Below are 15,617 nucleotides of genomic sequence, written 5' to 3' on the forward strand. Positions count from 1 at the left end.
TGATGTTTCGAGGAAAACTTCTTCCTACATTGGGATTGTTCTCAGCTAGTCCCATGCAGCAGAGACCACCCTGTGGGGAGTCATGTAGCCAGAGAGAGCCAGAAAACACTTACTTCCCAGGCTCCATATTGAGAAAATTGCATACAAAATAAGATATGCCTAAAATAACTATAAAGAGGTCTTGGTAACATTAGTTGGCTCTGAGGAGTGGGACTGAGTGATTAAAGGACAGAAGTGATCAGAAGAGGGGAGTACTTTTCATAGTAAACCCTTATTTACTCTCTGAATTTTGAACCATGCAAATATTTCACTGATTCCAAAACAAAACTAGATGAAAAAAAAAAGAAACAAAAAAATCTTTTTAAAGTTGCGAGGCGGGTATCTAGCTTTGGAGTTGGAAACTTGATAAACTATCAGCACACTGTCTTCCTGACACACGCAGCACAGTCCTGAAATACTGTAAAGTTCAGGCAAGTGTTCAGCTCAAAGAATAAATTTTGTCACTGGTCCTTGGAAGTTTTGCCACTGAAATGCTAGGACTGGCAAATAGTAACATGCTTCATGCTTATGCGGCATTTTAAACTTCTCAAAGCATTTTCTCTTGTTCTTCCTGCTCTCCTGTCATCAGACAGAAGCAATAATGTTTCACACAATGCTCTCCATTTAAGAAATGCAGTCCTTCCCCGGGGCAGCTCAGAAAAAAATCTTCCTTTTATTGAAACAAGTGCACCTTGTTCTTTTTTATGGAGGTGCCGACGCAGGACTAGTTCCTCTTGCACAAACAATACATATGAAATATTTGTTGGCACGGCCCATGTTCTCCTTAGTCTCTGTAACTTAAGACTCTCAGGTCCTTTGGCCAGGAGGACATAGCCCAGTCTTCCTCCTCTGGACCCGCTCCATTGTCACTCAAAATGCAGCAATCAGTGTTGAAAGGAACAGGGTCAGGAACCAAACCCATGGCACAACCCTAGAGCCCTCCCTTCAAGTGAGGGAATCCCAAGGGCCACTTTTTAAATCTACATTGTTATTATGAAAACATTCCAATAAACAGAGAAGCAGAAATAATAACATAATGAACACCCATACATCCTCCACAGAGTCTACAATTGTCGCAATTTTGCCACATTTCCTTCATGTACCTATTAAACCATTTTAAAACAAAGACCTCATGACATTTTACCACTAAATACTTCAGCCTGCAGCTCCAAAAAATAAAGGTCTCTTCCAAACATAATACCCTCAGTTTATCTAACAAAAAATACATATTGATTCTTTATGGTTATTTACACTAAGTCCATATTCAAATTGCCCATATTGTCCACAGTATATCTTTTTTTTTTTTTTTTTTTTTTAAGATTTATTTATTTATTTAATTTCCCCCCCTCCCCTGGTTGTCTGTTCTTGGTGTCCATTTGCTGCGTCTTGTTTCTTTGTCCGCTTCTGTTGTCGTCAGCGGCACGGGAAGTGTGGGCGGCGCCATTCCTGGGCAGGCTGCACTTTCTTTTTCACGCTGGGCGGCTTTCCTCACGGGCGCACTCCTTGCGCGTGGGGCTCCCCCACGCGGGGGTCACCCTTTCGTGGCGCGGCACTCCTTGCGCGCATCAGCACTGCGCATGGCCAGCTCCACACGGGTCAAGGAGGCCCGGGGTTTGAACCGCGGACCTCCCATGTGGTAGACGGACGCCCTAACCACTGGGCCAAAGTCCGTTTCCCGACACAGTATATCTTCTATAGCTGGTTTGTTCAGAGCCATGTCAAATCAAGGATTACACCTTGCATTTTGTCTCTTTTAACTTAGAAATGTACCCCAGCATCCTTTTTTTAATAGCATTGACCTGTTGAAGACACAGGGATAATTGTTTTACGGGATGGCAAAGACCTCTTTAAATATTACCCTCCCCATGTTCTGTTAGTTTCAAAGGCTGCTATCAAATAAGGTCTACTTATTAAATAATTATTAATTTTCCTTTTTTATTAATCAAAGTCATGTATAACCATGAATTAGAGCTTCTGATAAGCATGAGATATCACTCTTACCTTAATTCAGTTGGTGCAACCACAATTAATTCAGTTGGTGCAATCCAGAATTGTGATATTTGTTAATTGTGTAACTTTCATCATGTTACTTAACCTCCGTTGGTCTTGGCTTCCTCTGCTCTATAATGAAGATAAAAGTGCCTGCCTCAGTAATAAAATTCCTGTGTGGATTGGTACAATAAGCACTCAGGGAGCCCTCAGTCTCTGACCACAGAAGCAAACACATGTTTTCATTTACCATTTGGAAAACTGACTTTAAAACAAAAAGAGAAAAGGAAACTAACATTTAAAAAATCCATATTGTGTGCTGGTAAAGAAGGTGGTCAGATGAGCATTTAGTGGGTTCCTTTCTACACCCCAGCACCAACAGTAAGTCACATTTCATCCTCACAGGAGCCCTGCAAAATAGACATTATTATCCCTATAATATGAAGGAGGAAATTGGATCCCATGATGGTGAAATAGCTTGCCCGGGCTCATACTAAGCTGGGAAGTGAGCTTAGGTCTTTCTGAATACTTCCCTGGAACTCCTTGCAATACCCTCCTCTACCTCTCTGTGAATGGTACCCATTTCTTGGTCATATATAATCTAACATTTAATAACAACCAATCACTTCAATCTTGGTTAAAATTAAGCCCCAGCGAGCAATTCCTCTTTGGAATTCTCTACCTTCTGAGAAATTAAACTGACTACAAGCCAAACAAAGCCAAGCCTCATCTTGTTTTTTTTTTTTTTAGCGTGAGAAATGCCACATGCTTGCTCCAGGCAGAGGCTTCTGTTCCCTCAGCCAGTTAGACATTCAGATTAATTTGAATGTGCCACATCTTTGGAATGGGAAGACAGGGAGGGGCCACAAAGAGCCAGGTCCTGGCATGAAAAGTGTCCACCAAAACAGACCAGGTAGGGGTGGGGGTGGAGGCTAGAAGGCAGACTTAGACCCAGGAGCTTGGCAAAGTCAGTGAACACGACTTGCACCAGATTGTCCTAGCATTGGGTCAGCAATTGGAACCTAAGCAAAGTGGAAGGGTCAGCAGTGGAAAGAGGAGATAGATCGGTATGTGGGGTGTGAACCGGATACTTGGAAGTACAAAGGGTAGGAGTTTATCATCAAAGCCCAGCCAGGTTCAAGGGGCTGGAATCTGCCTGGAGAAGGGAGTCTAGTCTGAGTATAAGCAAGTGATTCTCAGCAGGGCCCCATCATGATCTATTGGGAAAGGGCACAGTTACAAATTTCATTCAATACTGAAATATTTTACATATATTCATACAATTAAAACAAAATATGCATATAGTATTCATAACACACAATGAGGGATGTAAATCTGAACAAAGTCTTTTTAGTTAGTGAAGATATGCTGAAAGTGAACTCTAGCTAATAATGTGTTACATTTACATATCAGTGATTTTTCAAGGGAGTGGTGCAATTTTTATGTTAAACAAAAGGGGACCTGGCAATATATTGGGCTTCATTTTTGAAGAAGATTTGGATCACAGAGAGGTTCAACAATGGCAGGGGAGGAACACTGGTGTGGGATGTTATTGACAGGGGACACATGGTTGGGAGTGAGTTCTCTAGGGCATATATCCAGGGTACATAAAAATGTTTGGATATTTTCATAGTGGATACAATTAAAAACAACAATTGAGGGAGTGCTGAGTTCCTAGCCAGGGGAGCTCTATCACATTCCCTAGAGGAACAGCAACAATCCCCCAAATGCAATGGCAAAGACCAGAAAAGAAGGAAGGTCCAACAATGAGCTCTTGATACTAATGACTATGCTTGTAAGACATTGCACCTGAAATAAAAACAAGGCCTAGAGCTGCAGGGTGCCTAAGAGTTATCTCCTGAGAGCCTCCATGTTGCTCAAATATGGCCAGTCTCAAAGCCACACTCAGCATGTAAATGCATTGCCTACCCCCCAGCGTGGGACATGACTCCCGGGGATGAGCCTCCCTGGTGCCAAGGGATTACTACCAAGTACCAGCTGATGATGTAACTAGAAAATGACCTTGAATAAAAGGGTCAACTCAGACCAGCAGAATATTTCAGTCTACATATAACTCCAGGAGTTAAAAATGCTTTTTGACCTGAATAAAAGGGGGAAATGGAAAGGACAAATGAGTTTATATGGCTATGAGTCTCCAAAAAGAGCCAGGAGGTTATCAAAGGGGTCGCCCTTATGCACACCAGAGCAGAGTCCCAGAGACAGATAAAGTAGGTACAGCCTCAGGTATTGGTTCTTCTGAGGGCTACGGAGACCCACAGGTTCTATGGTCGTGGCAGATGGAGTTCAGTGCCATGTCAGTTGTCCCTACTTTGGAGTTTGTGTTTCTGTGTGATGGAGCTGGACTCAGATGTGATCTTTATTCGCAAGCCTCTCCTGTTACTTTTACTGGATCTGTAGTTGGCACTGGGGTTTAGTGTATACCCAGGGGACCTGAATCTCTGGACTGACCGTGTGATAGCCAGGCCCTGAGCCTCAACAGACTTGCAACTCCCACACTCTGGTTTATTGGATTTACTGCACTCAGCTAACATGGAGGTGAAGAAGGTCAACCACCACACCAGGGTGCCAAGAGTGCCTACAACTGAAAGCAGGAGAATTGCATCCAGCATCCATGTGGAATCCAAGCCCCCTCTTGATATAGATATGGAATGGACACAACCATTCTAAGGTCCACAGGATAGAGGAATAGAGTATGGATTAGAGTGGACTTACTAATATTCTATTCATGAACTATTGTGATTAGTAATCAAAGAAAACATGGCATTGGTGTGGAGAAAGTGGCCATGTGGCTGCTGGGGGTAGGGAGTGGGAGGAAGAGATGTGATGTGGGGGCGTTTTCAGGACTTGGAGTTGTCCTGGGTGGTGCTGCAGGGACAGTTACCAGACACTGTATGTCCTCCCATGGCCCACTGGGTGGACTGTGGGAGAGTGTGGGCTATGGTGTGGACCACTGACCATGAGGTGCAGCAGTTCTCATAGATGTATTCACCAAGCGCAATGAATGTCTCATGATGATGGAGGAGGTTGTTGTTATGGGGGGAGGAATGGGATGAGGGGTAGGGAGTATATGGGGACCTCATATTTTTTTAATATAACTTTAAAAAAATAAGTAAAGACAAAAAAAGGGCGGGGGGGGGAAGCAGTTTCAATATTGAGAAACTGGAGAGCAGAAGGGAAATAAGAAGGAGTCCAGTGCTGAGGGCAGGTCTTGGGCCCCCAGGGCAACAAATTAGCTCAGGGCTCTACTCTACTTGGTTATTTCAAATCAATAAACATTCACTGAAAACCTACTAAGCAACAAGCAATGTGTTGGGTGCTGTGGATACATCAGTGAATACCAGTTTCTGTCCTTGTAATTTTGTAGTCTAGTTGGGCAGCAGAGGTAGGCTAATGGAAAATCATAATAAAACATTAGAGATGCAATGATAAAAGTAGGCAATGGGTAGTAGAAAGGACCTCTAGCCCAGGCTGGGGGTGGGGGTGGGAGTGGGCAGAGAAGTTTCCTAGAAAAACACACCCTAAGCTAAATTGTAAAGAGCACTTGACCCCAGATCTGGTGCAATGGGGCAGCTTCTAAGGGGATGGTCGGCCACAGTGGTTACAAGCTGGGGCACTGCACTCGTGCCAGCTGATTTCCAAGCTGACTGGTGTGACCTTGTGCCAGACATTTGCCTCTCTAGACCACAGGTTCCTCATCTATAACATTGAGATGGTGATAAAGTACCTACCTCATAGGGTTGCTGAGAGGATTAAATGAATTATGTAATGCACCTTAGCATATCCCTTAATAAATACAAATTACTAATCAATTTTAAATGCAACCTGACCTTGGGGATTTGAAATTCTGTTTGAGGCCTCTTACTTAGGTTACTTTCTATACTTAATCATCCCCTTACCATGCTGATCTAAAGTTTTAGATTGTTTCACTTATAGAATATTGCACAAGAAACTGAGGTGATTTCTGAAGGAACTGACAAGTTAAAAATGTGCCAGTGCTAGTTTTAAAAGGAGTTCATGGGAAGCGGATTTGGCTCAACTGACAGAGCGTCTCCTACACATGAGCAGTCCAGGGTTCAAACCCAGGGCCTCCTGGCCCATGTGATGAACTGACCTATGTGTAGTCCTGCCACACGCAAGGAGTGCCATGCCACGCAGGGGTGTCCTCCACATAGGGGAGCCCCACACACAAGGAGTGTGCTCGACAAGGAGAACCGCCCTGTGAGAAAAGTGCAGTCCACCCAGGAGTGATGCCACACACACAGAGAGCTGATGCAGCAAGATGACACAACAAAAAGAGACACAGATTCCTGGTGTCACCTGACAAGAATGCAAGCGGACGTGGAAGAACACACAGCAAATGGACACAGAAAGCAGGCACTGGGGGCGGGGGGAAGGGGAGAGAAATAAATAAAATAAACCTTACAAAAAAAAAAAGAGGAGTTCATGTTTAACAAGAAGAGATCTCAGCAGGATACAACATTTGCTCTCATTCATTGATTCATTAAATACTTGAGTTCATATTATGCACCAAGCCATGTGCTTAATGGAAGTCTTACAAAGAATTAGACATAATTATTTCTGTAGGAACTCATGGTCTAATGAGAGAGACAGATATGGGAACAAGATTAAGTGGAAAATGCTTCAGGAGCCATGTTACGTCCCTGCCTCCATCAACAAGGCAGAGGGAGAGACTTCAGGGCTCTGCCCCCCACAGAAGCTCTGAAGGACCTGCAAGAACTGGCAGAAACATCTTTCTCAAAGCTCAAAACAAACAAACAAACATCGAAAGGACCACAACAACAGGCAAGTGTCGCCAAATCAAGCAAAAGGCTACTTAAAAGTGATAGGGTTTATGGCCATTCCACCCTGTATACGCCTGATCTCATCTGATAAAAACAGTAAGATCCCATGACACCCCCACCGGCCCTCCCCAGCCCCTCCCCAGATGGTGCAGAGCCAGCCCATGCTCCCAGGTCCCTGGCTCCAGTTCCAGAGGGAACAGAATAGCCCTTGTGCACATTTTGGTAAGGTGTTGCATAGCCGATTTGTCTGGTGGTGGCCCAAGGGCCTCGCTGTGCCGGCGCTTGTCCTGTGTGTAGAAGGCTGCTCTCGAGCTCTCCTACAGAACGCTGTGGGAGAGCAGTCCAGGTGTGCTGCCTGGGTAAGGAATTGCTGACACTAGTGTTACCGGATTTTATCTAGGTTCTTGGCTGTGCTGTAGAAATGAATTTCAAGAGCACACCAGGTAAGTTAGGCCAGTAATTTATTCAGGTAGGGAGGGAAGAGTAATGGGAGAAAATAACAAAATAACAGAGCAGGGGTCCCAGGTAGAGAGGAAAGGGGTGAAAAGGGATGAAGAGGGCTGATTTACAAGCTAAAATTCCCCATTATAGATTATAAATCCCCAGGGTTACCTGCATGGCCATGGGGCAGAGGAAAAATTGCGAAAGTGGCACACAGAGGGCAAGGAACATGTCCAGAGGCAGGAGAGCAGGGCAAGAGTGCTCAGACCTGAGCCTGGCTTTATAAACTACTCATTATTCCACCCCTTTGCTAATGGCAGGGGAGGAGTTCCAGCTGTTTGTTGTTTTGATTGATTACCCCATCCATCAATCCCTTAGTGAGGACGCAATGATAAAGTCCCTAGGGAACATCGGGGGCTTTTCCTTGCTCCCAAGAAGAAGTCTTTGTTCTGAGTGGCAGAATCTTGGGGGTGGGGGTCTTCGAGCAGCCATCTTGGGGGCTACTGATGTCCACAAGGACTCTTTGCCAGGTTCCAGATCTGTCTACTAATTCCCTATCTTACTAGCCTGCTTCAGTAGGACATACAGTGTCTGGGACTGTGATGAAGCTGTTTCCTAGGGAAGAGAGGACATTTGAAACAGTAATTTGTAAACGGGGGAATTCTGAGACCCAAATGCACATGATCCCCCAAAATATACATATATGGAAAGGATTAGAGGGACCCCGATGCATTGGCTGGAAACTTTTCTCTGAACTCATGGTATGGATAAGCTTTGATGGAAAACACTTGCACAGCTCAATCTGCAAAGATTAGGAAAGGTGTTACTTTTTTCACTTTTTTTTTGTTAGCTCCTACCATTCAAGGAACTCTTTTCTAACACAAACTGGATACAAGCTTAAGAAACAGACACCTCAGAGTCTAAATTTCAGCAATAATACGTTAGAATATAAAAATATGAGGTTTTAAGGAAAGGTTCCAGAACATACAAAGAACCAGGAAATGACGGCCCAGGGAAAGAAGATTAAAGCATTACAATCAATGAGGAGGACCAGACCTGGTACATACGAGACAAAGATTTCTTCTTTAAAATGGTCCTAGATATGCTCAAAGAGCTAAAGAAAAATATGGACAAAGAACTGAAGGAAATCAGTGTATCAATAGAGATATGGAAATTGTGAAAAGGAACCAACCAGAGGTGAAAACCACAGTAACAGAAATTCAAAATTCCCTAGAATGGTACAACAGCAGATTGGAGCTGGCAGAAGAAAGAATCAGAAAACTTGAAGATAATACAATCGAAACCACCCAGTCTCAGGAGCAGAAAACAGAAAGAATAAAGAAAAGTGAACAGAGCTTGAGGAACCTGTGGGACATCATGCATTGTGGGAGTCCCAGAAGGAGAAGAAAGAGAGAAAGGGGCATAGAGAATATTCAAAGAAATAATGGCCCCAAACTCCCCCCAATTTAATGAGAGACATGAATACATACATCCAAGGTGCTCAACAAACTCCAAACAGGATAAACTCAAATAGACCCATGCCATGGCATTTTAAAATCAACTTTTTGATTGCCAAAGATAAAGAGAGGGAAGCGGATATGGCTCAACTGATAGAGCGTCCATCTACCATGTGGAGGATCCAGAGTTTGATTCCCAGGGCCTCTTGACCCGTGTGGAGCTGGCCCACGTGCAGTGCTGCCGCGCTAAGAAGTGCCGTGCCATGCAGGGGCACCCCTGCGTAGGGGTGCCCCACGTGCAAGGAGTGTGCCCTGCAAGGAGAGCTACCCCATGTGAAAAGAGAGTAGCCCACCCAGAAGTGGCGCCGCACACACAGAGAATGGATGCAGCAAGATGATGCAACAAAAATAGACACAGATTCCAGGTGTCGCTGACAAGAAAACAAGTGGATGCAGAAGAACGCACAGCAAATGGACACAGAAAGCAGACAACTGGGGGCGGGGGAGGAGGCGGGGGGGTAGGGGAGAGGAAGAAGAAAAAGAATAGAGGAGAAAAGGCTCAAAATGACATTATTGTGGGGAGCAGATGCAGCTCAAGCAGTTGAGCACCTGCTTCCCACACATGAGGTCCTGGGTTCGATCCCTGGTACTGCCTTAAAAAAAAAGGACATTATTGGGACATAAGAAAAAAATTGGAATACAAAATACAAGCTTTGTATCAATATTCAATTTCTTGAACTTGAAAGGACACTTAAGGTGATTATGTAAGTGAACATCTTCATTCATAGGAAATGTAAATGGAACTATTATGTGTTCAAGAAGTATGACGTGTGCAACCTGCTCTCAAATGTCCATAAAGAGATGACATAGATTAGATAGATAGATAGATAGATAGATAGATAGATAGATAGATAGATAGATAGATAGATAGATAGATAGCATGAAGCAGTTAAGATGGCACAATGTTAAAATTGGTGGATTTGGGTATATGGGTGTATGGGGTTTTTATTTTCTCTGCAACGGTCCTGTAATTTTGAAATTATTCCAAAATAAAAAGTAAAAAAAAGAGAAGTGGAAATCATCAAGATTAGGAATAGAAGGCAGGCAGACTTCCAAGAAGGAAGGAAGGAAGAAGATATTCAGTGTCATGGTTATTCACGCGCCTCTCATCTACTTTATTAAGTATCTGAGGAAAGCTATAAAATCTTCTAGGAAGGCTTTAAAAATAAGATCATTTTCTCCTGTCTGTGTATCTGCCCCTGGAATGAAAAATAAACCAAGGGATCTTTCCAACAGCTTCAAATCTTATTATACTCTGCATTTAGACACTGAAAAACCACTCATTCATCTTTCAGCAAACATTTACAAAGTACTTGCTAAGTGCCACATAATAGTCAGGATCCTGTTTGTTGCGAGTGACAGGAACCAGATTCATACTAGCTGAAGACAAAAATGGAAGTGCATTCGAAGGAGCCCAGGCTGTCTCTCAGAGCAGCATAAGAAGGGAAGGGATGCAGCAAACCCAGGAGCCATTAGAACTAGGGCCTAACAGGATGAGGATTCTCTCCCCATCCTTTTCCTCTCCTGTCTCTGGGTGTTGTCTTTTTTTCCTTCTCCTTTTGCAGACTGCCTATTTCCATGTGGTGGGAAACCTGACTGTGGGCAGCTTCTGAGTTTATGGCTTTTAGCCACTTGTGGTCCCAAGTCCAAACACCCAGGAGTAGGCATTTGGACCGATGTGATAAATTGCCCTCTTATCAAACAATCAGTTATGACCGTGAGGGTCAGATTACATAAGAACTCCATAAGGTTGAAGTGGAGGGGAAAGGAAGGAAGAGACACGGTTTTCACAGGAAGTGGGTGGGGCTGAGCAGGCAATACCATATACACTCACTGTGGCCTGGCGCTGTATTTATACCTGTAATACCAGACTGTCATCAGCTGCTGCTCTACGTGCAAATGGTGTCAATGATGTCTTCAGAAAGTCTGAATGACGCACTGGGTTTAGGAGCAGCGGAGATTGGCATCTTTCTTTGAGAAGGCTGCCCTCATTTTCTTTGTAAAAGGCACATCCTACCTCTCCCATTCAGAAGGCTGATCTGTCCCTTGGGGTTAGTGATGACTGTGGAGGTGAGGGAGGCAGTTGAGGAACTGGTTTGTCTACTACTGGGAGTATCGAAAAGAGGTCAGTGTGACACTACTGAGGATGAGCCTGTTGAAGTGGGAAATAAGGGGAGTAGGTGGAGAAAAGGAGGGAAAGAAAGGAATGAGAGGAAATAGAAGAAGAGAAGAAATATAGCTCCTGGAAAATGTAAAATGAGTAACTCCAAACCTTTCTTGCCTCACAGTTCCCCGTGTCCTCCCTGATTCAGGAAAGAGAAAGGCGGCCTCTCCTGGAAAATACTGAGGGGGTATTTTTGAGCTGGAACTCTCTGGCCAGAGGACCCCTCTCACCCTGCAGCTGTGTCTGTGTCTGCTCAGCTATTCCCTCAGGGAAGCGCCTGGCTACAAAGGGAGAGTGAGGCAGAGTGTGCGCGACTCTGGCTTAGCTTTGTTTCCATGACAACTGATCCTCAAGCATTTCATTTTGGGCCCTTATAACTGACACCTTTCTGAGTAGGATTTGTATGTTTCAGGAGGGAAGAGTTTGGCTGGTAGCCAAATAGCTGGGCTTTGCGAAGAGTCTCCAAACAGCTGGTATTTCTTTAGGAGTATTTCTGTTTTCAATGCTTAAAGTAGTGATTCTTGAAATCAGAGTTCTTCACTTTCCCCTTTGGATTATATGGCCACAGTACAATAACTCCCAAATAGGCCTTTAGCAACAACACAGGCTTGGGTGAGGCTTGTCATTTGTTAGTCAAATGGGAAAGTAAAGGGAAGTGAGGAATTGGTCATAGTTTGACTCAGCTGGTCAGTCCAAGCCAGGAGTCGCTGGACAGGATTGGGAAAGGAGTGTCTGAGGGATGGGTATGGTGAGAGCCACTGAGGAGACAGGGTGCAGTAGCTGCTTAGTAGATTTTAGTTGTGACTGAATAAATGCAATATTAGATATTTGCAAGCAGTCCTCAGGAGCTATGAACAATTTTGACTTACTAAAAGTATAGATTTGCCCTTTGAGGATGAAAGAAATCCTTGTTTATGCTTTTTAAAAGAATATTCCTCACTGAACTCCGATTTGATTTTCCAAGTTGTGGTCCTTGTTAACTGGGAATCTAAAAAGCTGGTTCCAAGTGAAATACAAAAAAGAAGTTTCCTCCCCCTAAAGGAGGAGCAACTCATTCTGAGATCTGGAAACTGAGTCTAAGATAGGGATTCCCATGCCTAAGGTCAGTGGATTCCGCCAAAGCTCAGGATTAAAACCAAGGGAAATAAATGCCTTGCAACCATAAGAAAGGCAAAAACAGAAGTGGAGTCAGCATGGAATTTTCCACGCATTTTCAATTTACAAATGCCCTAGACCTTAACTAAGTTAATTGAAGTCTGGGGTTTTTCACAAAGTCAGGACACTTGTTAGTATCTAAGAATTACTGTGAGTAAACTGAAAACCAACCAGGAAAAGATAAATAATGAGAATTAATATTTGTTGCTGAGAAACAACAATGTAGGACATGTTTATAGCTTAGTGACTGAGAACAGGGTTGCTGGTGGCAACCTGTCTAGGTTTGCTTCCTCGCTGTATATCTTACTGCTACCATACAGCTTTGGGCAAGACTGCTCTGAGTATGAAGTGCGCTGTATTAAGAAAAGGGCTTGAAACAGACCTAACACATAGTAAGTGCTCAATAAATATTAACTGATCTTACTTTATTAAAAATGCTTTTTAAATCACAACTCTAATCAGGCCATTCCCCTGCTTTAAATGTTTCAATATTTCCTTGTTTTCCCCTGGATGAGCTGAAAGTTCTCTGGCATGGTCTAGTAGGCATTCTGGGGCTGGCCTCTGCTTACTCATCCCTGCCACTCTCCTCTTTCAATCCCTAAACTCCATCTGTTTGTAGATCTCTTTGAAGTACCTGGTTCCTTATATCTCTGGACAACTTCCCTTCCCTCTTCTTGAAATCCCCTTGGCTCACTCGCTCACCTGGCTATCATCCATTTCTTCCTAAGCTAGTGCACACATCACCTCTCTCAGAGAGGGCCCCTAACACGAGATTCCTTTCACAAGCTCTTACACTACTGTCTCCTGAATCATTTTTCTGTTATACACTGTATTAGTCAGTCAAAGGGGTGCTGATGCAAAATATCAGCTACTGTTAGTTTTTATAAAGAGTATTTATTTGGGGTAGGAGCTTACAGATACCAGGCCATAAAGCATAAGTTACTTCCCTCACAAAGTCTATTTTCACATGTTGGAGCAAGACGGCTGCCGACGTCTGACGTCTGTGAGGGTTCAGGCTTCCTGGGTTCCTCTGGGCTCAGCTCCTCTGTTTTCTCCACAAGGTCAGCTGTAGACTATGAGGCTCTCTAGACTCTGCCTCTCTCCACAAGGTCAGCTGTAGACTATCAGGAGAACAACTCTCTCTCCCTGGGGTTTCTGCTGTGTCTATGGAACCGTCATTTTTCCTCTGTGTTCTTCTCTCGGCTCAGGTCCTCTTCCGGGGGCTTGCTTCTTTTTCCTCTGTGTACTGACTTCCTGGGGCTCCAGCTTAAGGCTTCAGCATCAAACTCCAGCATAAAAACTTCAACATCAAAAACCCTCAACTCTGTCCTTTGCCATGTCTTTTATGTGTGAGTCCCCACCCACCAAGGTGCGGAGACTCAACATCCTAATGATATGGCCCAGTCAAAGCCCTAATCATAACTTAATCACACTCAGGTACAGACCAGATTACAAACAGAATCCAATACCTATTTCTGGAATTCATAAACACATCAAACTGCTACATACACTGTTGATGTTCTATCCTTCTCTTTCTTTCCCATGGACTATGCACTCCTTTGGCACAAAGAAACAGCATCTAGTTCTCCAATGTATCTCTATAGCATGTATCACAAAGTAAGTGCTCCAGAAAATGCTTGGAGCCTTTAGAATAGAGGAGGCTTAAAAATATAACTCCTGCAAAAGGATCACCAAAGCTAAAAGGAAAGGAGAATCTGCAATTCCCTCATCTCTCAACACAAACCTGCATTTACACTTAAGGACCTAGGATTTGCTTCTCTATTATTTACCACCTCCAAGCATGCCTTAAGAGAATGTCAGGAGTCATATTCTCTGGAGATCCAAGTTTCTGAGGCTGTTAAATGATCCTGTTTCATTTTCTGTGAGCAACTGCTTCACTAATTCCAATCTTCAACAGGAAATTCTCAGCAGCCACGGTTTTAGATCCTGTTAAGCCGATTACAGTTCTTAGAGGTAAGAGATCTAATAATCTAGATAAGGCAGAGCCTGTCTATCAGACTATCGTAGCATTGGATTAATAATAATCAGCTGCCTTTACCTTTTCTAAGCCTCCTAGATACTTACCTTTAAAATGCCGTGTGGGTGGAAACCCCATCTTGTTATACTTTGATTACGAACGTGATAGCTCAAGGTCATTCAAAAGGTGAGTGGCAGAAGCAGGAGGTCAGACACGAGCTCACTGGGATACTAGGGTCCTGTAACTCAAGTCAGTCTCATTCTCTTTTGCATTTTTCATTCCAGACACAGAGCTATGGAATGAAAACCAGAGAAAGGGGTGGTGGGCAACTTAATGAGAAAACCATATATTTGAACAAGGTTTAAAAATAAACAAAAGATAAATAGTAATTGTGAAATCCCTACGAACCTGTTCTCAGCGATCTGGAAAGCAAATGTCCCAAGTTATCCAAGGGAATTACCCTACGTTTCTTTCTTTGGCATGAATCGCTCCAACCCCTTCCCCTCAACAAGGAGCCAGAATAAGGGTCAGGGTTGGAAGAGGAAGAAAAATATTTCTGAAAAATCAGAGAGTTGATTTCCCTGCCATTTAATAAAGATTATATTTTGAGATGAATTGGTTACAAGCTTCTGAAATATCATTCTTAGAATCTTGATTATGGCAAGTGAGAGAGACTTCAGAATCAGAATATATCAGCCTCAAGATGAGTAGCCCCAAGGCTATTGACCTGTCTCAGCAGTAAGTAGAAAAATGGTCAGGGAGCTTCTCAAAAGTGAGTGGTGTCTCTTCTAGGCCAGAGATCACAGATCACCTATCTCTATAGCTCTTAGACCTAATGCAGAGTCTGGCACTTAGTAGATGCCCAACAAAATTTGGTGAAAAAATTGTGAATACATGACACATTTAGTGTAAGAATCATGGTCTCTTGTTTTTAGTTCTAAAAAAAACAAAAACAGAAAACCCTGATTTGAAGTGTTTGCCAATTTCTGTGGTATAAATACTCCCACCACAACCAGTTTAAGCTTCCAATGGCTTAACAATAAGCTCACAATATTTATGAAAGTCTAACAATTGGCTCTCATGACCAGTAGGAATCAGTTCCAATGTATCAGTGCTTGTGGCAGTACATTCTTGCCTCTGTATTCAAAGACAAGGCAGTACAACTGAGTGTTTCCACTGTATTCAGTCCTCAAAGGGAAGACGGGATCCTAGTAAAGGGGGAGGGAGCTGGGAATAGAAATTCTAAGTGATGAGACCTCCTGCTTAGAAAAGAACATCAGTGGTATCCTGTGGAGATTAGACAAAAGAGAGTTATTTCTACTCGAAACACTTATTTGCAATATACCAGGAACACTTTTGAGTATATGCATTTAGCAGTAAGGATACCTCATCCAGAAAAATAAATCATTAGTTCCATTCTCCCACAATTTACACCATTCATACAGTTTTCACTGAAAGTTTCTCTATTCCTCCTGTTGCTAAATCAGCAGTTTCCTGCTCATGAGTACTTA

General features: G+C 43.3%; 1 long non-coding RNA gene across 1 annotated transcript; it reads right to left on the minus strand.

The window, feature by feature from the left end:
• Nucleotides 1-1,719: 1,719 nt before the first annotated feature.
• Nucleotides 1,720-14,394, minus strand: LOC131280926 (uncharacterized). The gene is made up of 3 exons (XR_009188637.2): nucleotides 14,214-14,394; nucleotides 2,041-2,160; nucleotides 1,720-1,838 (listed from the first exon to the last, which is right to left on the minus strand). It is a non-coding gene; the product is annotated as an uncharacterized lncRNA (long non-coding RNA).
• Nucleotides 14,395-15,617: the final 1,223 nt, after the last annotated feature.

The sequence above is a fragment of the Dasypus novemcinctus genome, chromosome 13 (genome assembly GCF_030445035.2).
Source record: "Dasypus novemcinctus isolate mDasNov1 chromosome 13, mDasNov1.1.hap2, whole genome shotgun sequence".
Lineage (NCBI taxonomy): Eukaryota > Metazoa > Chordata > Mammalia > Cingulata > Dasypodidae > Dasypus > Dasypus novemcinctus.